Source organism: Macrotis lagotis, chromosome 2 (genome assembly GCF_037893015.1).
Source record: "Macrotis lagotis isolate mMagLag1 chromosome 2, bilby.v1.9.chrom.fasta, whole genome shotgun sequence".
NCBI lineage: Eukaryota > Metazoa > Chordata > Mammalia > Peramelemorphia > Peramelidae > Macrotis > Macrotis lagotis.
This window is the reverse complement of record NC_133659.1, coordinates 204,305,813-204,325,171: the sequence shown is the minus strand read 5'-3', so window position 1 is coordinate 204,325,171 and position 19,359 is coordinate 204,305,813.

The following is a 19,359-nucleotide window of genomic DNA, read 5'->3' as shown; positions in this document are numbered from 1 at the left end:
TGGAACTAAAGGAAGCTGATGACTTTGTTAGAAATCAAGAAACAATAAAGCAATACTAAAAGAACCAAAAATTGGAAGAAAATGTGAAATATCTCATTGGAAAAACAACTGAACTTGAAAACAGATCTAGAAGAGATAGTTTAAAAATTATTGGGCTACTTGAAAAGGATGACCAGGAAAAGAGCTTAGACTTCATTTTTCAAGAAATAATGCAGCAAAATTGCTATGAGATCCTAGAAGCAGAGGGAAAAATAGAAATTGGGGGAAGTCACTGATCACCTCCTGAAAGAAATCTCAAAAGAAAAACTCCCAGGAATATTATAGCCAAATACCAAAACTCCCAAGTCAAAGAGAAAATACTAAAAGCTACTAGAAACAAACAATTAAACTACCAAGGCTCTATAGTCAGGATTACACAGGATTTGGCAGTGTCTACATTAAGGATTTGTAGGGCTTGGAATATGATATTCTTGAAGGCCAAAGAATTTGGTTTACAACTGAGAATCAACTACTCAGCAAAACTGAACATCCTCTTTCAGGGGAAAAGATGGACTTTCAATGAAACAGGGGAATTTCAAATTTTCCTATTGAAACAACCAGAGCTGAACAGAAAGTTTGATCTGCAAGTAGAGGAGTCAGGTGAAGCATAGAGAGGGTGAATCAGAAGGACTAATTATGAGGAACTTAATGATGTTGAACTGTTTGTATTCCCTCAGGGGAAAGAGATATTGATAACTCATATGAACCTTCTCATTTATAAAAACAGAAGGAGCATATATAGATATGACATAGGAGGGAGTTAAATATAATAGTATAATATGGTATAAAGATGGAGTCAATAAAAGGAAAGCAATGGGAGGAATAGAAAGGAGAGGAAGAATGGGCTAAGATATTTAATTTATGAGTCAAGAAAAACTTTTGTAATGGAGTGAAAGGAGGGAAGGCAAGTGGGAATGAGTGATCCTTTATTCTCATCAGAAATGGCTCAGAGAGGAAATCACACGCATACTTAATAGGGTATAGAAATCTATCCTACCCTAGAGAAAAATGAAAGGGAAAGAATGGGATAAGGGGGATGCAGGGAGGGGAGGGAGGTATGGGTGATAGAAGAGAGGGAAGATCATGGGATAAGGTATTCAGATACAATAGACCTCTGAGCAGGGACAGGGTGAAAGGAGAAAGAATAGAATAAATGAGAGTGGGGAAGAATAGAGTGGAGGGAAATACAGCTAGTAACAGTGACTGTAGGAAATGATACTGAAGCAACTTCTCTGGTGGACTTATGATAAAGAAGGCAACTCATCCTGAAGACAGAGCCATTGGAATCTGAACACAGAATGCATTAAACTTTTTTTTTCTCTCTCTATTCTTGAGGTTTCTCTATTTTTTTTGGAGGGTGGGAGAGTTTATGTTTACTTTCACAACAAGATTATTGTAGTAATATAAAATAAGTAAACCAAAACTCTAAAAAAAAAGAGGAAAAAATAGGCAGAAGGTATGGGTATAAGATAAATTTGAGGGAATGACATAAAAATATTAAAGGATGAGAAAGAGGAGTACATTGGGTACAAAAGGAAGGGAGAGTTATAATGGCATAAATTATTTCATATGAAGAGACTGGTTTCTATTACGGGGAGGGAAATTCCCTAAAGCCCAGGAGAAATTCTCATGGCTGGTGCTAAGCTGAGAGGGTGAGGTGGAAGGTGACTGGTACTGTTGAAGGCCTTAGGAGTCTGGCAGATTACCTGGTACTGACTATTAAAGTGAAGGATGGGTAATAGGCATTGCTTGAACCTTATTCTCTTAAGTATTGCCTTAAAGAGGGGAATATAGGGGTGCCTAGGTGGTGCAGTTGTTAGAGCACTAGCCCTGGAGTCAGGAGTATCTGAGTTCAAATCCTGCCTCAGAAACTTAATAATTACCTAGCTGTGTGGCCTTGAGCAAGCTACTTAACCCCATTTGCCTTGCAAAAACCTTAAAAAAAAAAAGGAGGGAATACAGAAATCCATCTTACCCAACAGGAAAGTAGGAAAGGAAGAGATTTATAAGAGAGGGAAAGGAGAGATCTAACAGAAGAGAGGGCAAAGGTGATAGAAGCAAAATATTGTCAAGGAGGGAAAGGGTGAAAGGAGAGAAACAGAACAAACAAGAGGAAAAATAGGATGTAGGAAATACAGTAATCATAATTTGGAGTGATTAGAAAGAATGGAAAGAACTCTTCCATAAAATGAAAGAGGAAAATTGAGTGGATCAAAAACTGGAATCTTACAATATGTTATTGAAACAACAAGAAACACCCTTGAAGTAGGGAGATACAGGGACTGGTAGGTGATGCAGTGGATACCAGCCCTGGAGTCAGAGGACCTGAGTTCAAATGTGACCTCAAGCACTTAATAATTACTTAGATTGTGTGACCTTGGGCAAGTCACTTAATCCCACCACATTGCAAAAAAAAAAGGAACACTATCTACTGTGCTTGTGAAGTAAAAAAAAAGCAGGGATATCAATCCTGAATTTAGACAAAGCAAAAGCAAAAATAAATGGATTTAAAAAAAGCAAAAATTAAATAGGTAAGGAAGGAAACTACATCTTGCTAAAAGATACCATAGACAATGAAGTAATATCAATACCAAACATATAGGTAGGTACCAAGTGGTACATTTAGATTCTTAAAGGAGAAGTTAAATGAGTTACAGGAAGAAATAGCAAAACTATACTTATGGTGGATCTCAACTATCAGAACTTGACAAATCTAAACAAAAAATAAGAAAGAAAGCAGGAAAATAGTATATTAGAAAAGATAGATATGACAGACCTTTGGAGAAAACTGAGGAGAACAGAAAAGGGAATACTTTTTTCTTCAGCAGCACTTGGCACCAATATAAAAAATGACCATATATTAGGGCATAAAATCCTTAAAATCAAATGTAGGAAGGCAGAAATATTAAATATATTTTTGGATCATAATGCAATTAAAAATTACATTCAATATAGGGTAATGGAAAGATAGATTAAAAATTAATTAGAAACTAAATATTCTAATCCTAAAGAATAGTCAAAGAACAAATCATAGAAACAATAATTTCACTAAAGAATGACAATACTGAGACAATAACCCAAAATTTATGGAACACAGAGAAAAATCATACTCAGGGCAAATTTTTTTTCCTCTAAATTCTTCCATCAACAAAATAAGATAAAGGGGCAGCTAGGTGGTGCAGTGGATAAAGCACTGGCCCTGGAGTCAGGAGGACCTGAGTTCAAATCTAACTTCAGGCACTTAATAATTGCCTAGCTGTGTCGCCTTGGGCAAGTCACTTAACCCTATTGCCTTAAATAAATAAAATTAAAAACAAAACAGAACAAAATAAGGTAAGAGCAATTCAGTTAATTTAGCATGCAACTAGAAAAAACTAGAAAAAAACAAATTAAAAATCTTCAATTGAGCACCAAATTAGAAATTCTAAAAATCAAAGGTAAGATTAATCAAATTGAAATGAAAAAAAAAGCTATTGAGTTAATAAATAAAACTAGGAGATGGTTTAATTGAAAACACCCAATAAGATAGATTAGCCATTGATTAATTTGACTAAAAAAAGAAAGAAGACCAAATATTCAGAATCAAAAATTAAGATGAAATAAAAACTAATGAAAAAAAATTAAAGCAACCATTAAGAAATATTTTGCTCGATTTTATGACATCTGAGTAAAATTGTTGAATATTTATGCAAATTATTTGATTAACAAATCATGAAATAGAATGCCTAAATAACCTCATTTTAGAAAAAAAAATTGAGCATGCCATTAATGAATTCCCTAAGGAACAAATCTCCAGGGCCAGACAGGTTAATTAGTGAATTCTACCAAACATTTAAAGAATGATTAATTCCAATACTATATAAATATATAAATTCTCATATTTGAAAAAATAAGTGAAGAAGACTCCTTTTATTACAGAAATATTGTGTTGGCACCTAATCAGGAATAGCTAAAATAAAGAAAATTATAGTCCAAATTCTCTAATAACTATTGGTTTAAAAATTTTTAACAAAATACTAGCAAGGCGATTATAGAAATATGTTATAAGAATTACATACCATAACCAGGTTGGATTTTTTACCAGGAATGCAGGCTTGGTTTAATATTAGGAAAACTGTCAAAAGATTGACCTTATCAATAACAAAACCAACAGAAATCATATGATTATTTCAATAGATGCTGAAAAAACTTTCTACAAAATATAGCACCCATTTCTATTAAAAACACTAGAGAGCATAGTAATAAAGAGTTTGTTCCTAAAAATGATAGGGAGTATCTATCTAAACCCATCAGCAAACCTTATTTATAATGGGAATAATTTAGAAGCCTTTTCATTAAGGTGAGGGATGAAGCAAGGATGCCCATTATCATCACTATTATTCAACATAGTACTAGAAATATTAGCTATAGTGATTAGAGAAGAAAAAGAAATTGAAGGAGTTAGAATAGGCAATGAGGAAACAAAACTATCACTCTTTGCAGATGATATGATGGTATGCTTAGAGAACCCTAGAGAATCAACTAAAAAAAATGAAAAAATTAAGTTGCAAGATAAGATAAATCCACATAAATCATCAGCAATTCTTTAAATGACCAAAAAAGTCCTACAGCAAGAGATAGAAAGAAAAATTTCAAATAAAATAATTGTGGAGCATAAATTCCTTGGGAGTCTACCTGTCAAGACAATCCCAGTAACTATATGAACACAGTTACAGAACATTTTTCACACAAAGTCAGATATAAATAATTGGAAAAATATCAAATGCTCATTGGTAAGCTGAGCCAATATAGTAAAAACAAAATTCTACTTAAATTGATTTACTTCTTCTGTGCTATACCAATCAAACTATGAAAAAATTATTTTATAGGGGCGGCTGGGTGGCGTAGTGGATAAAGCACCGGCCCTGGAGTCAGGAGTACCTGGGTTCAAATCTGGTCTCAGAGACTTAATAATTACCTAGCTGTGTGGCCTTGGGCAAGCCACTTAACCCCATTTGCCTTGCAAAAACCTAAAAAAAAAAAGAAAAAATTATTTTATAAAGCTATAAAAAATAACAAAATTTATCTGGAAGAATAAAAGTTCAATAATATCAAGGGAATTAATTTTAAAAAAATAAAAGAAGGTGGCCTAGCAATACCAGATCTCAAACTATATTATAAAGCAGTTATCATCAAAACTATCTGGTAATGGCTAAGAAATAGAGTGGTGGATCAGTAGAATAGATTAGCTACACAAGGCACAGTAGTAAATGACCATTGCACCCTGGTGTTTGATAAACCCAAAGATCTCAACCTTTGGAATAAGAATTCATATTTGACAAAAACTACAAGAAAACTGGAAAGCAGTAAGTATAAACCAACATTTCACACCAAAAGGTCAAAATGGATACATAATTTAGACATAAAAGGTGATCCCATAAGCAAATTAGAGCTACAAAGAGTTTACCTGCCACATCTATGGAGAAGGGAAGAATTCATAACCAAAAAAGAGATACAGAGCATTAAAAAATGTAAAATATATTATTTTGATTATATTAAATTAAGAAGTATTTTCACAAACAAAACCAATGCAATCAAGATTAGAAGGAAACACTATTACACTGTTGGTGGAGATGTGAACTCATCCAACCTTTCTGGAGAGAAATTTGGAACTATGCCCAAAGGGCAACAAAAATGAGCATACCCTTTGACCCAGCAATACCACTACTGTGTCTATACCCTGAAGAGATGATGAAAAAAGGTTAAAAACATCACTTGTACAAAAATATTCATAGCAACCCTGTTTATGGTGTCAAAGAATTGGAAATCAAGTAAATATCCTTCAATTGGGGAATGGCTTAGCAAACTGTGGTATATGTATGTCATGGAAGACTACTGTTCTATTAGAAACCAGGAGGGACGGGATTTCAGGGAAGCCTTGAGGTATTTGCATGAACTGATGCTGAGTGAGATGAACAGAACCAGAAAAACACTGTATACCCTATCAGCAACATGTGGGTGATGTTCAACCTTGATGGACTTGCTTGTTCCATCAGCGCAACAACCAGAGACAATTTTAGGCTGTCTGCAATGGAGAATACCATCTGTATCCAGATAAAGAACCGTGGAGTTTGAACAAATTTCAAGGACTATTCCCTTTAATTTAGAAAAAAAAATATCTTATCTGATCTTGTTATCTCTTATACTTTATGTTTCTTCCTTAAGGATTTGATTTCTCTCTCATCACACTCAATTTGGATTAATGTACAACATGGAAGCAAAATAAAGACTGACATTGCTTTCCATGGGGAGGGGGAGTAAGATTGGGGGGGGGGAGAAAAATTGTAAAACTCAAAACTCAAATAAAATCTTTAAAAAAAAAAGAAAGGAAGGAAGACTAATAGAATTTAGTACCACCATTCCCTGGATTTTGGGGCCTTGGTAGATCTTTTGGTTGAAAATAAATGTCAAGGCTCTGTGCTCAGGAAAAAAAAAGATTAGAAGGAAAACAGAAAACTGGGAAACAGTCCTTCCAGTAATTGTCTTTGGTAGAGGCTCATTTCTTAAATACATAGAGAACTGAATCAAATTTATAAGAATACATGCCAATTGATAAATGATCAAAGGATTTGAACAGGCAGAATTCAGATGAAGAAACCAAAACCATTGATAGGTTTATGAAGAAGTGCTCTAAAATCACTTTTGATAAATGCAAATTAAAACAAGTCTGAGGTACCATCTCACATCTATCAGACTGGTTTATAGGACCAAAAAAAAGGATAAATGTTGAAAAATGTTGAGAAAATTGGAACACTAATGTCCTGTTGGTAGAGTTGTGAACTGATCCAAATATTCTGGAAAGTGATTTGGAACTATGCCTAAGGGGCTGTAAAACTGTGCATATCCTTTGATCCAGCAATATCATTACTAGATCTATATCCCAAAGAAATCATTAAAAAGGGAAAAGAATCTACATTGCAAAAATATTTATAGCAGCTCTTTTTAGTAGTGGCAAAATATTGGAAATTGTGGGGATGCCCATCAATTAGGAATAGCTAAACAAGTTGGGGTATATGAATGTAATGGAATATTAGCTTGCAATAAGAAATGATAAACAGGAGGGAATGGTGCCAACATAGCAGTGTGGAGGCAAGAATTTTCAATTCTCCTCCAGAACACTCCAAATGCCTCAAAATGATGACTCTAACCAAATTCTAGAGTAGCAGAACCCACAGAACGACTGAGTGAAACAATTTTCTGGTCCAAGACAACTTGAAGATCCACAGGGAAAGGTCTATTCCACTGGTGTAGCCTGGGCTACACCTCACCAAAGTGAACCAGCTCCAGCCTTCCAGGAACAGCTTGGGTCCCTGGGGGTGCCTGAGTTTGTGGCAGTGGGGGAGGTTTCCAGAACTGTCATCCTAGGAAGGTCAGTGTGAAAACTTTGTGCACAAGAGTGAGGGCAGAGTTCAGTGCAGCTCAGGTCTCAATGCAGACTTGTCCCAGGAACTGGAAGCAGGCCTGTAGAGCCACCCAGCAGCTGCTTCCATAGTGCTCAATCCATAAACAGTAAGGGGGTTGGGGGAGACTGTAGAGGTCTCTCTGCTCTTCCTTGGACAGGATTCTGTTGCCCTGCCCAAGCTCAGATCCAGGTCACAGTCTGGGCCAGGGTGGAGCAGGGACCCTCCTCACAGCTCCAGGGCAGAAGGGAATGCTTATGATTATCCACAGATCACAGTACAGGCCAGGAGAACAATCAGAGCCTCTAAAGACCTTGAAGGAATTAAAGTCCCTGGGGAGGTGTCCCAAAACTACTCAAAAACTTGGGAAGAGTTGTTAAATCAGATCCTAGGCTGCAGAAATGAGTAAACAACAGAAGAAAAAGAATCTAACCATAGACAATTACTTTAGCCCCATGGAGGATCAAAACACACACTCAAAAGATGGCAATGTCAATTCTTCTGCCTCCAAAGCCTCCAAGAAAAATAGGAATTGGTCTCAGGCTATGGAAATACTCAAAAAAAGATTTTGAAAATCAAGTAAGGGAGGAAAAATTGGGCAGAGAAATGAGAGTGATGCAGGAAAATCATGACAACCAAGTCAGCAGCTTGATGAAGGAGATCCAAAAATAACCAAAGAAAATATCAGTTTAGATCAAATGGAAAAAGCAGTTCAAAAGGTCAATGAGGAGAAGAATGCCTTAAAAAGCAAAACTGGCCAGATGGAAAAGGAGATAAAAAAAACTCTCTGAAGAAAATAATGCCTTCAAATGTAGAATGGAGCTAAGGGAAGCTGATGACTTTGTGAGAAATCAAGAAACAATTAAAAACAAGACTGAAAGAATGAAAAAACTAAAAGAAAATGTGAACAACTGACCTTGAAAACAGATACAGAAGAGATAATTTTAAAAGTACTGGGCTACCTGAAATTCATGACCAGGAAAAGAGTTTAGACTTCATTTTAAAATAGATTCTCTAGGATAATTTCCCTGATATCCTAGTACCAGAAGGTAAAATAGAAATTGAAAAAATCCACTGATTCTCTCCTGAAAGAGATTCCCCCCAAAAACTTCCAGGAATATTATAACCAAATTCCAGAACTCCCAAGTCAAAGTGAAAATATTCCAAGCAGCCAAAAACAAAATAATTCTAATATTGTGGCACAACAGTCAGGATTTCACAGGATTTAGTAGTGTGTACATTAAGGGCTCATAGGGCTTAGAATCTGATATTCTGGAAGGCAAAAGAGCTTGGACTACAACAAGGAAAGGAATCAACTATCCAGAAAAACTGAACATCCTCTTTCGGGGAAAAGATGGATATTCAATGAAATAGTGGACCTTCAGACTTTCCTATTGAAACAATCAGATTTGAACAGAAAGTTTGATCTTCAATTATAGAACTCAGGGGAAGCATAGAGAAGGCGAATGGGAATGACAAATTATGAGATATTTAATGATATTAAACTGCTTGTATTCCTGCATGGTAAAATGAAACTGATAACTCTTATGAACCTTCTCATTTATTAAAACAGTTAGAGAATATATATATATTATATATACATATATATAATATATATATATATATGCAGAGAGAGAGAGAACACAGGAGGAAGCTGAATATAATATATTATTAATATGAAGTCAAAAGGGTGAAAGAGAAATGTACTGGATGAAAGGGAAAGGAGAGGTAGAATGAGCTAAGATATTTGACGCAAAAGAGTGAAGAAAAAGTTTTTGCATTGGAGTGTAATGGGGTAAGGTGAGGGGGCAATGAGTAAACCTTCATTCTTATCAAAAGTGGCTCAGAGAAGAAATAACATACATATTCAATAGGATATAGAAATCTATCTTACCCTAGAGGAAAGTAATGGGAGAAAAGGGACAATGGGAGGGGAGGGGAGGGGGGATGTAGGTGATAGGAGATAGGGAAGATTGTGGGAGTAGGTAGCTGGATACAACACACTTTTAAGGAGGGACAAGGTGAAAGGAGAGAGAAAGTGGAATAAATGGGAGTGCAGAGGAATAGAATTAAGGGAAATTCAGTTAGCAAAAGCAATTGTGGGGAAAAAATATTAAAGCAGCTTCTCTGATGGACTTATGATAGTGTGATCTATTCCAGAGACAGAACTGATGCTATCTGAACACAGACTGAAGTACATTTTTTTCTTTTTTTCTCACTTTATTTTTCTTGAGGTTTCTTTTTCTTTGCAGGGAGAGGGGGATTATTGTGATTATTGTTACTTTTACAAGATTATTGCAGTAATATGAAAATAAATGAATTAAATGTAAAAAAAAAGAAATAACAGGCAAATTTTAGAAAAGCCTGGAAAGATTTTTATGAATTGATAAAGTGAAATGAACAGAACCAGGAAAACACTGTACACACTATCTGCAATATTATATAATGATCAGCTATGATGGACTCAGCTCTTCTCAAAAGCACAATTATACTTGTTGGAAGGGTTGTGGGAAATCTGGGACACTATTACACTGTTGGTGGAGCTGTGAACTCATCCAACCCTTCTGGAGAACTATTTGGAACTATGCCCAAAGGGCAACAAAAATGTGCATACCCTTTGACCCAGCAATACCACTACTGGGTCTATATCCTGAAGAGATGATGAAAAAGGGTAAAAACATCACTTGTACAAAAATATTTATAGCAGCCCTGTTTGTGGTGTCAAAGAATTGGAAATCAAGTAAATATCCTTCAATTGGGGAATGGTTTAGCAAACTGTGGTATATGTATGTTATGGAACACTATTATTCTATTAGAAACCAGGAGGGACAGGATTTCAGGGAAGCCTGGAGGGATTTGCATGAACTGATGCTGAGTAAGAAGAGCAGAACCAGAAAAACACTGTATACGCTAACAGCAACATGGGAGTGATGATCAACCTTGAAGGACTTGCTCATTCTATCAGTGCAACAATTGGGAACAATTTTTGGCTGTCTGCAAAGGAGAGTGCCATCTGTATCCAGATAAGGAGATGCAGAGTTTGAACAAAGTTCAAGGACTATTCCCTTTAATTTAGAAAAAATAGATATCTTATTGTCTGATCTTGTTACCTCTTAGACTTCTTGTCTCTTCTTTAAGGATATGATTTCTCTCTCATCACACCCAATTTGGATCAAGGTACAACATGGAGACAAAGTAAAGACTGACAGATTGCTTTCCGTGGAGGAGTGGGGGGAGGGAAGTAAGATTGGGGGGGAAATTGTAAAACTCAAATAATATCTTTAATAAAAATAAATTTAAAAAAATAAATAAAAAAGCACAATACAAGACAGATACAAAGGACTCACAAAGGAAGATGCTATCCACATCCAGAAAAAAAGAACAAATGGACTTTGAATGCAGATTGAAGCAAACTTTTTTCACCTTATTCTTTATCATGGTTTTTCTTTTGATCTGTTTCTTCCTATACATGTGATAGCACATGTATAATTATATCAAACTACCTACCCTTTTAGGAAGAGGTGAGGAGAAGGTAAGGAGGGAGAAAAATTCCAAAACATTAAAAATGAATGCTAATGGAATATGCATTTATCCAGTCTGAGGTGAGGCCTGGATGCTCTTCAGTTTTGTGATACTTTCCCTGAGCACAGAGGATGAAGAGCAGTCCTAAGATGGATATGTCAGGCTGGGGTGACTGGACCCAAGGGGGAGAAGTGATTGGGAACAAGAGGAATATTTCTTCACCCACAGTTCTTTGAGTAGAAGATAACCACTGCCACAAAAGGAGCCTAGTCATGCCCTGGGTTCCCAGAAGAGAGGGACATTGGCTGAATTTACTCTATGTTAAGAGTCAAGGGGAAAGTGATATCCATTCAGGAATCTGGCAAATCATTGCTTTAATGTTTTAACTGTCAACCTCGCAAGAAAATATAATAGGGGGGTGGCTAGGTGGTATAGTGGATAAAGCACTGGCCCTGGAGTCAGGAGTACCTGGGTTCAAATCTGGTCTCAGACACTTAATAATTACCTAGCCATGTGACCTTGGGCAAGCCACTTAACCCCATTTGCCTTGTCAAGCTCTGTTCAGTTCTTCTATATTTTCCTGCAAGTATGCATGTCTTTTTTTTCATGTTATTTTATTTTGTTTTTTCCAATTATGTGCAAGGAGGAGTTTGCAACAGTCATCTTTTCATAAGTTTATTTTTAATTTTTTAAAAATTTTTTATTTAAGGCAATGGGGTTAAGTGATTTGCCCAAGATCACACGGCTAGGCAACTATTAAGTGTCTGAGTTCTCATTTGAACTCAGGTCCTCTTGACTCCGGGGCTGGTGCTCTATCTACTGTACCACCTAGTTGCCCTTTTGTTTTTTTTAAGGTTTTTCAAGGCAATGGGGTTAAGTGGCTTGCCCAAGGCCACACGGCTAGGTAATTATTAAGTGTCTGAGGTCGCATTTGAACTCCAAGGCCTTTGCTCTATTCACTGCACCACCTAGCCACCCCCTATGCCACCTAGCTGCCCCCTAATTGCCCTTTTTGTAAGCTTTTGAGCTCCACATTTTTCTATCTCCCTCCCTTGCTTACCCTATGACATCAAGTAATTTGATATAATTTATATATGTACAAGTAAAATATGTGTTTTAAACTAGATAGCATAAATAGCTTCCCTGCACTTAATTCAATTTTTAGAAAATGAATACTAAAAATTGTCTTGACATATAATTGAACAGGGGAATAAAATACTACTTGGATAAAAAGAAAAAGAAAAAAGAGAATAGTTAGAGACATTTATTATCTGGAAGCACTGGTGTCAAACTCTAGAGCAGTGGTGTCAAACTCAAAAAGAAACCAGACCACTAATCCTTAACATAAGGATCTCTTCAGGCTGCATATTGATTTAATTTTAAAACATTGTATTTTAATTTTGTTAAATATTTCCCAGTTACATTTTAATCTGGTATGGAGTGTTGTGTGGTCTTTGTTTTGAAGTTGTCATTTGACAAGTGCCAATTTTGTTGCTTCTCTTAAATATGTAAGTCACTCACATATTATGAATCTCAAAAAACATGAGTGCTGATCCAGAGAAACTAGAAGTGCTTCTGAATTGATCACATTCACAGAATCTTCAAGAGTCAAGATTTGTAGGATTTATTAGGAACTGTGCTATTGTACATACATGATTAAAGAGACCCAAAAGCAGAAGGACAAAAAAAAGACAAATTTCTCTAAAACACAAAGTTTTCAATGACTTGGACAACTGTCTTAAATATGTTAACCTATGCAGATTCAAGCAAGTTTTTGGTCCCACACACAAATTCCATTCTGGAAGAATGAGAAGAAGTTCCACACCAAGACAGTAGTGATACCCAGAAACCAATTTCATTCACTAGCAAAAGACTAACAATGAGATTCAATATTCCATTCATAAACTGAAGTTCTTGACTTTGAAGTGGGTAGTCACTGAAAAGTTCAAAGTTTATGTATATGGAATAAAATTCTAAGTGTGGGATGAAAATAATTCACTGACATATTTTGACAATGCCAAGTTGGATGTTGCATGTCTGTGGTGGGTAGAGGAAATAGACAGCTATGAATTCAACATATACACAGGCTAATAATGACTAATACAGATATATAATACAGATACATGACTAATATAGATACATAACAATGAAAGTCGTGATGATATTAAAAGATGTATTATATACCTATGTACATATATGTTTTGTGTGTATGTATGTGTGTGTGTGTGTATAGCAGCTAGGTGTCTCAGTGAATAGAGTCCTGAGGCTAGAGTCCGGAAGATAGGAATTAAAATCCAGACTTAGACACTTACTGGCTGTGTGACCCTTGGCAAATCACTTAACCTGTTGATATAATCTACCGGAAGAGGAAATGGCAGACTACTCTAGGATCTTTGCCAAAAAAATCCCTTAGACGATCTGGCATATATGCTATTGTCCACAGATGTGACTGGATTGAACCACAAATCTATGCAAAGATCTGGGCTACAAAAACATTTTGTGTGATTTGAAATGTTGCTTAGAACTTGGATGGGACTTCTACCCCAGATAGCATGACAACTACATATTTGAATTTTTTTCAATTTCATTTTCTTTGCCTCAATTGCCTGTAGAAGACTGTCTGCAAGAGTTGGTTCTTGTCCTTCCTTATCAAAGAAGACCTAAATGGCATCACTATATTTGACTTTGTTACGTGTGTCCAACTGTGGCTGATTAGATCAATATAAGCTTGGAATTCTCTACCATAGGTTGGGTACAAAATAGTCCATGTGAACACCTAGGTGCTTACTCTAAACTTATATGTCGCATTTCCTTTGAAATGTCAACATATGGTAGGAGGTAGAACTGTGCAAAGAAATGTTGTACCAGTTTAAAATAACTCCTTCTTTTGTATGTGAATAGTTTTGTTACTGAAGATACATCCATATATAGGAAATACTAATAAAAACTGCTTGAGAGACAGATTGTTCTGGGGGAACAAATAGGATATTGGTTGGAAGATAAAGGGAGAAAAAGAAAAGCAAGAATTAAAGTGAGGCTGGTGGCAGGGTATTCCGATTCACTGGTTCATGTGTACATAACTCTTTAGAATTTTAAAAATAACTGTTTAGACCAGGGTCTTTGGAAAGATCATATAAGGACTGTGGAACTCATACCTCACTGAAAAGTGGATTTCTTGAGTTTTATTTCATAAGGTAAAGATAATTACGGACCACCAGAAACCTATTTCAGACATATAGAAAGAAAAGACCATAAGAATATTTGAAAAGGATAGGTAGCAGGAGGACCTGAGTTCAAATTCAACCTCAGACACATAATAATTACCTGGCTGTATGACCTTGGGCAAGTCACTTAGTCCCACTGCCTTGCAAAAACCAAAAAAAAAAACTGGTTAGGAAAAGGATAGCTAGATATAGTCAGAACTAGGAGAATTAGCTGAGAAAAGATAGTCAAAGAAGCTTCTCAGGTTGTCTATGTTGACCTCAACTGCTTTTTGGTTTGAGGGGGAATAAAAGAGAGGAAAATAAAGACTTTGTATCTGTTTTGCTATTAACTAGCTGTACTTTACTGTGAGAAAAATCTTGGAGATTAGATAAAGCCAAAGTCCTTGCTATTTTCTCTCTCTTAAACTATAGATGGCACCACAGAGCAATAATCCTGGAAAATGACACAATTTATCTATCAATAAATTTAGAGCGGCTATTCCAACATTTCTTTCTCCATCTAATCAACAAAATAACACCTCTCTTCCAATCAGTTAGTTGGTTTGTGGAGAGGTCTTCTCAGTTCCAATACAGAGGTTGCCAAAAGTGTCCACAAAAGTGCCAACTCCCAAGAGTTCCTGATGTCTATTCACTAAATACATTAATTTCAGTGTGAGTACCACAACTCAACCTAGAAGAGGTCTTCTATTGACCTCCATTTAAGCAAAGATGACCTTGGCCTGCCTTAGAGTGCCTTAATGGGGTAACTTAAAGAGGGCAGCTAGGGGGCTCAGTGGATACAGCCCTGACCCTGGAGTCAGGAGGACTTGAGTTCAAGTCCAGCTGTAAACACTTACTAGCTGTGTGACTCTTGGCAAGTCACTTAACCCTATTTGCCTCAGCTTCCTCATCTCTAAAATGAACTAGAAAAGGAAATGGCAAAACATTTCAGTATCTTTGACAAAAAAAAATCACAAACTGAGTCATGAAGAGTTGGGCACAACTGAAAAACTACCAAACAAGAACAAAATGGACCTAGTACGATAGTAAACTGGTTGCTAGTTTCTAACATCCCTCATATTTGGCAACATTTCTCTTTCCAGGCATGATCCATGCCTTGGTAGAACTTCACTATTTACTATAGGATGACTTATTCCAGTTTTCTTTCAAATCTAAATACAAGAATTTGGGTAACTTAAGATTACCAAATGTGGTTAGGGTTTCTAGGGATGCCTTAAGTTTGAATGAAGTGGAAAGGTAAGAACTGCCTAGATGCTAGATATTCTATATTGATATTCTTCATCTTGCTTGTTTATTCCTAGAGAGAATGTGGTGGTTAGGGTCCCATTTTGGTGCTGCTCCTTTGCCTCCCTTACTCCAAGACTGTTTGGTGGATTGTTGTGGCACAGTGAGAAATCTATTAGATGTGGATGTTAGAACACTTCTTCACCTGTTTCACTGAATTCTCATAGATACTACAGACATTGTAACTATATTTTTAAGACTAAAATGGAATGTTATGGAAAGGACAGTTTGTTATTAAAATTGTAACTATCATTCATTCTATGAGTTGCTTTTCTATGTAAAGTCAAAGAGAATGTATATAAATTTAACTTGGACCTATAAGGATCTATAGGAGAAACTATAGGAAATAGAAATAAATTGAAATTTTCTCTCTTGGAACTATTCTTTATATTTACAAAGACATATAATAGAGGGAATTTTAAGATAGATTCTGGAGAGACTCATCATTTTGAATTAGCTTGAGCTTGAGAGAGGTTGAAGATTCTGTTTTCTGGTTATGGCTAGAGAGAAGTCAAAGAAGAAAGAGAGAAAGAAGATGAAGTGATCTTTCTTGATGGAATTGCTTTTAACCTTAATTTTGAGAACAGAACCAAGAATATTCTTATGAAGAGACTTTACTATTCTGAATGAACTAAATAGTGTGGTACTGTATTCTCAGAAGGAAAGAGAAGTCATCTGCATAGGTAAGAGGTGACTTTGTGATTATTATCACAGCCAACATAGAAAATAATTATCTCTCTATTTTATTAGAAATCATTGTTCAGAAACTTTAATGTTTATTTAATCCTATGCTTTCTCTACTCAGACTGTCACCTCTCTCTTCTCCCTATGAGAAACTTAAACTCTGTTCTTGAGTCCCTCAGTTCTTTTAGGAATTTCCTTATCTTATTGAAACTCAGGCTTCCAAATTCTCAGCCATCTCCAAACTATGCTGCCATAATTCCTCCCCTTTTATTTTCCCATTTCCCTTTATGTATTTTCTTCCTTCATTAGAATGCAAGCTTCTTGAGGACAGGGACTGTCTTGTATGCTTATATTTGTATCCCTGGTACATAGGAATTGCTTTCTCTGTGTGTCTTGCCTGAGTCTCTGTCTCTCCCTTTCTCTCTCTCTCTCTCTCTCTCTCTCTCTCTCTCTCTCTCTCTCTCTCTCTCTCTCTCCCCCCCTCCCTACTTGTAATAAATTACAGACCTTAGGAATCTGCAGAGTGCTCATCTGATGCAATCCTCTTGTACACTTTGTAACAGGGTATGGACATTATGTAACTAGTTCTAGTACTCTTAACTATGTAGTGAAAAGGAACCTTTTTGACTGAGGATGTGTAGCTGGAACTGGCAATCACTGCAAAAGCACTAGTCTACCAGAATTTACTCCTCTCTTTCAGTCTATATTCTTACTACTTGGTAGCATTCTAGAGAAAGAAGAGAGATAATGCTATTAGGAATGAAGGCTTGAGCTCTCTCCATCTGAGGTCAACATATGGCCCATGATTATGGACTTGGTCCTGTGTGTGTGTGTGTGTGTGTGTGTGTGTGTGTTTTAGATGAAGGAGATTGGAGTTATGCCCTTATGAGTTTTGAAAGCCCCACCAGGAAGTTCAAGAATGGAATCTATGCTAGATTTTCAGCCAGTTAACCCAGTTTTGAGGCTTCTGAGTAATAGCAAAGGCTACTGGTAACTGAGATAGGGCTCATCTACTAAGTTATGTTTGGACATAAACTTGGTGGGACCAGTGCTATGTAGAAACTGCATTAAGTTTATAGTCACTCTCCCCAAGGATTGAGATAGCATGAGGGAGAATATATTCCCAAAATATTGGGGAAGGAAATGTTCTACCTCTGTTCTTGTTTTCTCTTCAAAGTAAATAACACTTGATAAAAGCTATTTGAGTAACTGGGGCTAGTAGTGGGGTGATCACACCAGAATGAGATCTTGATCCAGTAGGATTAGAGGAGATATATTCCAACCCTTTAGGAGTATTCCTAGAAATACAAGGAAAAGATATAGCTAAACTCACCATGAGAGATTGAGGCCAGCATGCTTACTACATATTTATTTATAATAGGAGATTAAGGGATTTAAGATATAAATACACATGAGTAACTGTAATTGGAAAATAAGTTTCTCCAGGTTGTTAAATTAATATTTAATGAACTGGCAGGAGCTCTGAGCTTAGTTGATTGAGAACTATATTGAAGTTGTATTAATTAATGAACACATCCTTGAATTACCTTAGAAGTAGGAAAACAAATCATCCTTGCAACATAAGGTTTTGGAGCAAAGTGATGAAAGCAATGTTTAAAGATTAGTTTGGATATAGTCAAGGTTGTCTTCCATGATTTAGCAGTCAATTTCATTGAGTTAGCACATTAGCTGAAGTTATTTTTTATTTTTTATCTAACATTTTGTTTTTCTCCAGATACATTTGAAAACAACTATTAAAATCTGTTTTTAAAACTTTGAGTACCAAATTCTATTTCTTCCTCCTGCCTTGTTTTCTCCCTACCTCCCACGGAGAAAGCAATCAATTTGAGATAGGTTATAAAATGTGTCGTAATGCAAGACATTTCCATAATAGTCAATGTTGTGAAAGAAAACATAGAGTACCCCCCAAAAAAAAGAAACTTTAAGAAAAATAAAGTAGGAAAAAAGTATGCTTCAATCTGTATTCAGACACCATCCCCTTTTTCTCTGGGGATGGATAGCATTCTTTATCAGAGGCAGCTAGGTGGCGCAGTGAATAGAGCACCGGCCCTGCAGTCAGGAGGGCCTGTGTTCAAATAGAGACCTCAGACCCTACTAATTACCTAGCTGTGTGACCCTAAGGTCACTTGCTCAAGCAAGTCAGTTAACCCCATTGCCTTGCAAAAACAAAACAAAATAAGTCCTTCAGAGCTGTCTTGGTACACTGTATTGCTGAGAAAAGCTAATTCATTCACAGTTGCTCATCCTACAGTATTGCAGTTACTTTGTACACAGGACATTTCACTTTGCATCAACACATGCAAGTCTTTCCAGATTTTTCTGAGAGCATCTTACTCAATTATAGTAAGAATAACATTCTATAACAGTGTGTAGTTTATTAATGGAATAGGAGGAAGAAGAGGAATTAGAACAGAAGAGTGGTCTGAGAGTTTTTGTTGATATAGTTAATATAACTATTATCCACAGAAATTAATATAGTTGGTGCCCATGGGAAACTCTTTTACCTCTTTTGGATTGTCATGTATCCCATGGGAAAACCAGAAAGTTGAGAACAGAGGGAGGGACAGTATGGAACATTATTGAGGTCTGTCTTTCCTGTCTTCTCTTTTTCAATCCATCATGGAAAGACTCTGGACTGATTTTCCCAACCCACACTTGTGGAATGCTAGGGGTGTAAATAATTGCTCTAGGGCAAGTTACATGAAAGATTAGAACCCTAAAAAAGCCAATAGGCTAACTCTATGTGATTCTTTTTTTCTTGTTCCCATATGAGTATCCTTGAGATCCAGACTATTTTTTCCCCTTTATCTTCTCCATATTGGTAACAGTTGGTTGTTATTTTTGTAACATGGTGAATGAAGAGAAATATTCCTGGTTCTTGCCCTATTCCCCTTCAGCCCAGGTGGAGGAGGGGAAAGCTGGAACACAACCCAGAAATTAGTGCTTCAGTGACAGTGAGTTTGGAGCTAAATACAGAGGTAAAGCATTGGAAGCTACCACAAATCTGTCAGATGATGGGAAGTCAGGGAGACCATTCTAACCACAAGCATTCCCTGTGGTTTCTGCTTTTATAGTTTTGGGTCCAGGACCTGGACCTGGGCACTCTGCAGCAGCATTGCTCCTCCTCTACTTATCATTTCCTTTCC